This window comes from Ovis aries, chromosome 25, assembly GCF_016772045.2.
Source record: "Ovis aries strain OAR_USU_Benz2616 breed Rambouillet chromosome 25, ARS-UI_Ramb_v3.0, whole genome shotgun sequence".
Classification (NCBI taxonomy): Eukaryota; Metazoa; Chordata; class Mammalia; order Artiodactyla; family Bovidae; genus Ovis; species Ovis aries.
In genome coordinates this window covers 3,796,197-3,802,684 of record NC_056078.1, presented here as the reverse complement: position 1 = coordinate 3,802,684, position 6,488 = coordinate 3,796,197, and the positions used below count along the sequence as shown (strand labels likewise).

Here is a 6,488-nt window from a genome sequence, read left to right as displayed (position 1 = left end):
ATTGAGAACAATAACAAAGCTTAAACAATTCTGGGAAATTTTAATGTCTAAAGGAGATCTTTTCTTAAAAAAAACAAAACTTGAATGAATTGGAGAAAAAAAATCTATCTTCATGTCAGGAAATAACATTAGACAACATGAAGTCCCTCATTTGTTAATGCCTGGAAGCAGGAAGTTGGTTCAGTTTCAAATACCACCAGATAAAGGCCATGCCAAAGGATGTTATCATAGTTTTAGGCTAAATATAGACTATAAATAACCTTCCTTTCGCAATAGACATTGTCTAAACGCTCTAATGGTGAGAAAACACATGGGAAGTGTGGGTGTTCATTCTAGACGCGCCATCCTGACCCCTCGCAGGCACATCTTCATCTTCCAGTGATCGGTGTCCACTAGAGAGCTGGCATTCAGAGTGGGTTTGTGTGTCAAATTAGAGCATTCAGAGAGGCTGCCTGATGTTATGCTGCACGAAGATCCATCAGCCAGTGTCTTTTTAACCCGTTCTTTTAAAAAAAACTTATTTTTTGTTAGGGTATAGAGGATTAGCAATGTTGTGATAGTTTGAGGTAAACAGCGAAGAGATTCAGTTATATATACGTGTATCCATTCTCGCCCAGACTCCCCTCCCATCCAGGCTGCCACATAACATTGAGCAGAGTTCCCTGTGCCATACAGTAGGACCTTAATGTTTTTAACCTGTTCTTGCCTCAGTTTCCCACATGAAATGTAGGAAGGACTAACAGGATCTCGCAGAGATTTATTCACAAGTAAATTCTTCATTGAGGTATGCTCTTCCCCTGGCTGCTCTCTTCCTCGAATAGACTTTGATCTCCAGTAGAAATACAGTTACTCAGCCATAAAAGGGAACGTATTTGAGGTGGATGAACCTGGAGCCTATTATACAGAGTGAACTAAGTCAGAAAGAGAAAAACAATATTGACTATTCGCACACACATACATATATATAACGGAATCTAGAAAAATGGTATTGAGGAACTTATTAGCAAGGCAGGAATAGGGACGCAGACATAGAAAAGAGACTTATGAACACAGTGGGGGAAGGAGAGGGAGGGGCCAATTCACAGCAAACATATACGTTACCGTATGGAAAATAGACAGACAGTGGGAATTTGCTGTATGATACAGGGAGCTCAAACCGATGCTCTGTGACAACCTAGAGGGCTGAGAGGTGGGAGGGAGGTTCAAGAGGGAGGGGACATATGTTACTCATGGCTGATTCACATTGTTGTACGACAGAAACCAATACAACTTTGTAAAGCAATTATCCTCCATTAAAAAAAAAAAAGTGTTTTGTTTGTTTTTTTTTTTAAGAAATTCCGTATCTACACCTATTTCAAGTTCCTCCAGGAGAGAGACTCTGTTCCCCACTCCCTGCCTCTCATCAGTTGAGCAGTCTGGCCGCTTGGCCTTCCCACCAGCCGCTTCCTGCCAGCAGCTGCCAGCCGCCCAGGCCTCTTTGGGGCTGCCCGTCTCAAGCGTCAGACGCCGCTGCTGCCATCACAGTCCTCACATGCCAGGCACAGCCGTGGCCACCACAGTAATGCATGACAGCCTTACTGTTAGAAAGCTCGGCAACCTCAAGGCTTCTCTTTCCCGAGTTAATCTTCCCCGCCAGAGATTAGGAGAGCTTTGCCCACCCGCTCTGTAGCATGGTGCCTATTCCCTCACGGCTGACTTCCCATGTTGTCTGACCAGCACCCATTTCTGGCTCACCTTTCCCTAATGCAGGAAAAGCAACCCCCTCAAATGGATACACTCCACAGCCTACAGGAGCTTATAACGCCCCCATCAACAAAGCGCATTCATAGAGGACAGAGCTCAGCAAATCTCAGGAAGTCACCCAGCAGTCCCAGAGTCCAAAGTGAAGAGGTTGCCTCCTTCATCCAGTGCCTGAGTAGTGTGCTGCTGCTGCTGCTGAGTCGCTTCAGTCGTGTCCGACTCTGTGCGACCCCATAGACAGTAGCCCACCAGGCTCCCCCGTCCCTGGGGTTCTCCAGGCAAGAACACTGGAGTGGGTTACCATTTCCTTCTCCAATGCAGGAAAGTGAAAAGTGAAAGTGAAGTCGCTCAGTCGTGTCCGACTCTTAGGAACCCCATGGACTGCAGCCCACCAGGCTCCTCTGTCCATAGAATTCTTCAGGCAAGAGTCCTGGAGTGGGTGCCATTGCCTTCTCCAGCCTGAGTAGCGCGGCCACCCTCAAATGCCTTCCCAGCCAGCTCTTTGCCTGCATGTGCTTCATGGCTAAGTCCCTTCAGTCGTGTCCGACTCTGTGCGACCCCATAGACGGCAGCCCACCAGGCTCCCCCGTCCCTGGGATTCTCCAGGCAAGAACACTGGAGTGGGTTGCCATTTCCTTCTCCAATGCATGAAAGTGGAAAGTGAAAGTGAAGTCGCTCAGTCGTGTCTGACCCTCAGCAACCCCATGGACTGCAGCCTTCCAGGCTCCCTTCATGGAGAGTTAAGTAAATGTGTTCTTTTTCGGGGGGTGGCTGCGCTGGGTCTTCGACGCTGCACAGGCTTTTCTCTAGTGACAAGCAGGGGCTGCTCTCCGTCTTGGTGCACAGGTTTCTCGTCGCAGTGGCCCCTCTTGTTGCAGAGCGTGGGCTCTAGGCTGCACAGGCTTCAGCAGCTGTGGTACATGCACTTAGCTGCTCCACAGCATATGAGATCTTCCCAGACCAGGGGTCAAACCAGTGACCCTGCACTGGCAGGCAGATTCTTTATGACTGAGCCACAAGGGAAGCCCCAGTAAATGTGTTCTCGAAACTTCTCTGGAAAACACTATCAACTATACATGTCTCTATAAAGCTGTTCCTGGGGAAGAAAGGCTCACACATTTAGCCAATCTGAAATTTGAATCCATCCAATGATGAAATCACCCTCAAAAAGCTGGAATTACCGGCACATTGTGTGGTGATGAACCTATGATTTTCTGAAGAAAAGAAAAAAAGGGGGGGGGTGAAATTTGAATCCAAGAATCGACTGAGGATTCTTTCTCCAATTAAATTGGTGTGTTTGAGGGGCAAATTGTTTTATTTCCTAGTTCCTGTGTTTGCAAACAAGAGGGAAACCAGTTGAGTGGCTATCAGACTCTCAGAGTTTGCAAATGATCAGTAAAAGCTTAATTAATTAATTAATCTGGCTCCTTGACAATTTTGTGGAAATGTCATATCACACCTGAGTTGCCTTCTTTTGAATTTCTTTATGTGATAGAAAAAAAAATTGTTATCTTGTTTATGCTACTTACTTTAACTTTTTCTTATAAGAAGTCAAATCTAAATCTATACATTTTAAAATTATTTTTCAGCACTGTGTATATCATCCTTTTTTAATTTCTGTTTTTAGGGGTTTTATGAGTTAAAACGAACTTCCCCAGTGGCTCAGCAGTAAAGAAGCCACCTGCCAATGCAGGAGACATGAGATGCACGTTCCATTCCTGGGTCAGGAAGATCCCTGGAGGAGGCCATGGCATCCCACTCCAGTATTCTTGCTGGGAGAATCCCATGGACAGAGGAGCATGAGGACAGAGGAGCTATAGTCCACAGGGTTGCAAAAAGTCAGACATGACTAAAGCAATGCACACATAATTTAAAATAATGTATTAAACTGATTTTGAGAGAAATATGAATTCACTGAGGAGATTTTGTTTTTAATGGTAAACAGAGTTTGGAGCCCACCAATATGGAACACAGAGCATGAGGGGCCACCTGGATTCCAGACTGTTCTTCAGGTGTGTGAGGCTCATCTACCCTGCACAGTGTAGGGGGAGGGCAGCTAAGAAACTGTTGCGCTGATCCTCTTGGTGGGATTTTGAGGACTTTTGATACCTGACCCTCGCTTCTCAGTAAGCTGGCATCTCAAAGTCTCTGGCATGAATATGCTGAGGATATGATTCCCAGAAGGAGGAGGCAGACTACAGAGCTGGTGGTGATCACTCGGGAATAGTTTCCAGTTTCACCAAGGATTTTTCCTGTTCCTCAACCACCCACTACCTCCCACCCCCTAGGGTTTGCTTAGAGATTGACAGTAAACTTATATTGTTGTTCAGTCAATAAGTCCTGTCGGACTCTTTGCAACCTCATGGACTGCAGCACACCAGGCTTCCCTGTCCTTCACTATCTTCCAGAGTTTGCTCAAACTCAGGTCCATTGAATCAGTGGGACTATCTAACCATCTCATCCTCTGTCGTCTCCTTCTCCTTTTGCCTTCAGTCTTTCCCAGCATCAGGGTCTTTTCCAATAAGTCAGCTCTTCTCATCAGGTGGCTAAAATATTGGAGCTTCAGCTGTAGCATCAGTCAACTTTATGGCTACCCCAGTTTATGCGCAGTTGATAAATCTGCAGCTGCCTACCTTCTATGAAAGCAACTAAACACGAATTCTACAGCAAGTAGACATTTTGAAAAATGATCCGTGTAAAGGATTCCTCCCATTCATGCACGTTTACAGAACTACTCTAATGATATGACGTATTTGATGTGGGTGATGTGTGATAGGGTCGATCATTGCTCGTTTCTGCCTTCACTATTCCTGTTCTGCTGTTACGCATTTCACTACCCCAGCTGAGAAAGAAGATGGTCCAGCAGCAGTTCACATGAAGTGCTAGAAGGAGATTTACCATCTTATTAGCAAGACATTTCCATGCATTCATTCTTCAAAGGAAGTCATCCCCCCAAATCAGAATCAGCCTTTGTCATTACCTGACTTTCCGGGAAATGACACAGAATGAGCTAGTGGTGTTGGGAGGACGCTTGCTGAATTTCACTGCTGCTTTCGAAAGAGGCTTTTCTACAGTCTTGTCACATCTGCCAGGAGCCACCCAAGGATGCTGGGCACCTGCCAAAGCCCTTGCTGAACAATGTTCAGCTCACTGACAGCCCAGCTGCTCCTCTGGCCCAGGGCCAAAGCCAAGAGCTCCTCTGGCTGGTCTCCTCTGTGGGCCCTTTAGGCAGAAATGCAACACACCACACTCAGACCACAGCCCTTCCCAGGAGACACTGGTGAAAGCACTTTCTCCATCAAGAAGATATCATCCTATCTCAGGGATTTCCTACCTTTCTGCTCATAAAAAGCTGAGACTATTCTATGATTTGCTAGAAACTGTGGTTCCATAAGCAATGCCTGGGCACACAGGAGTGTATACTGATAGCCATGCAGACACTCAATCCAGGGTTTACTATTGCTGCTAACCAGCCGGTTCAGTCACTCAGTCCTGTCCGACTCTTTGCCATCCCATGGACTGCAGCATGCCAGGCTTGCCTGTCCATCACCAACTCCAAGAACTTGCTCAAACTCATGTCCATCGAGTCAGTGATGCCATCCAACCATCTCATCTTCTGTTGTCCCCTTCTCCTCCTGCCTTCAATCTTGCCCAGCATTAGAGTCTTTTCCAATGAGCCAGTTCTTCACATCAGGTGGCCAAAGTATTGGAGCTTCAGCATCAGTCCTTCCAGTGAATATTCAGGACTGATTTCCTTTAGGATGGACTAGTTGGATCTCCTTGTAGTCCAAGGGACTCTCAAGAATCTTCTCCAACACCACAGCTCAAAAGCATCAATTTGGCAGGTTTCTTTATAGGCCAACTCTCACATCCATACATGACCACTGGAAAAACCATAGCCTTGACTAGACGGACCTTTGTCGGCAAAGTAATGTCAATGCTTTTTAATATGCTGTCTAGGCCAACCATAGCTTTTCTTCCAAGGAGCAAGTGTCTTTTAATTTCATGGCTGCAGTCACCATCTGCAGTGATTTTGGAGCCCAAAAATGTAAAGTCGCTCACTGTTTCTGTTGTTTCCCCATCTGTCTGCCATGAAGTGATAGGACCAGATGCCATGATCTTCGTTTTTTGAATGTTGAGTTTTGAACCAACTTCTTCACTCTCCTCTTTCACTTTCATCATGAGGCTCTTTAGTTCTTCACTTTCTGCCATAAGGGTGGTGTCATCTGCATATCTGAGGTTACTGATATTTCTCCTGGCAATCTTGATTCCAGCTTGTGCTTCATCCAGCCCGGCATTATGCATGATATACTCGATATATAATTTAAATAAGCAGGGTGACAATATACAACTTTGACCTACTCCTTTCCCTATTTGAAACCAGTCTGTTGTTCCTTGTCCAGTTCTAACTGATGCATCTTGACCTGCATATAGATTTCTCAGGAGGCAGGTCAGGTGGTCTGGTAGTCCCATCTCTTGAAGAATTTTCCACAGTTTGTTGTGATTCACACAGTCAAAGGCTTTGGTATAGTCAGTAAAGCAGAAGTAGGTGTTTTTCTGGAACTCTCTTGCTTTTTCAATGATCCAGGGGATGTTGGCAATTTGACCTCTGGTTTCTCTGCCTTTTCTAAGTCCAGCTTGAACATCTGGAAGTTCACGGTTCATGTACTGTTGCAGCCTGGCTTGGAGAATTTTGAGCATCACTTTACTACCATGTGAGATGAGCACAATTGTGTGGCAGTTTGAGC

At 45.7% G+C, this 6,488-nt stretch overlaps 1 non-coding gene across 1 annotated transcript; it reads left to right on the top strand.

The window, feature by feature from the left end:
* The first annotated feature begins 2,886 nt into the window (after positions 1–2,886).
* LOC114110867 (small nucleolar RNA SNORD65) lies at positions 2,887–2,960 on the top strand. Its single transcript, XR_003587041.2, has one exon. It is a non-coding gene; the product is annotated as a small nucleolar RNA SNORD65 (small nucleolar RNA).
* Positions 2,961–6,488: the final 3,528 nt, after the last annotated feature.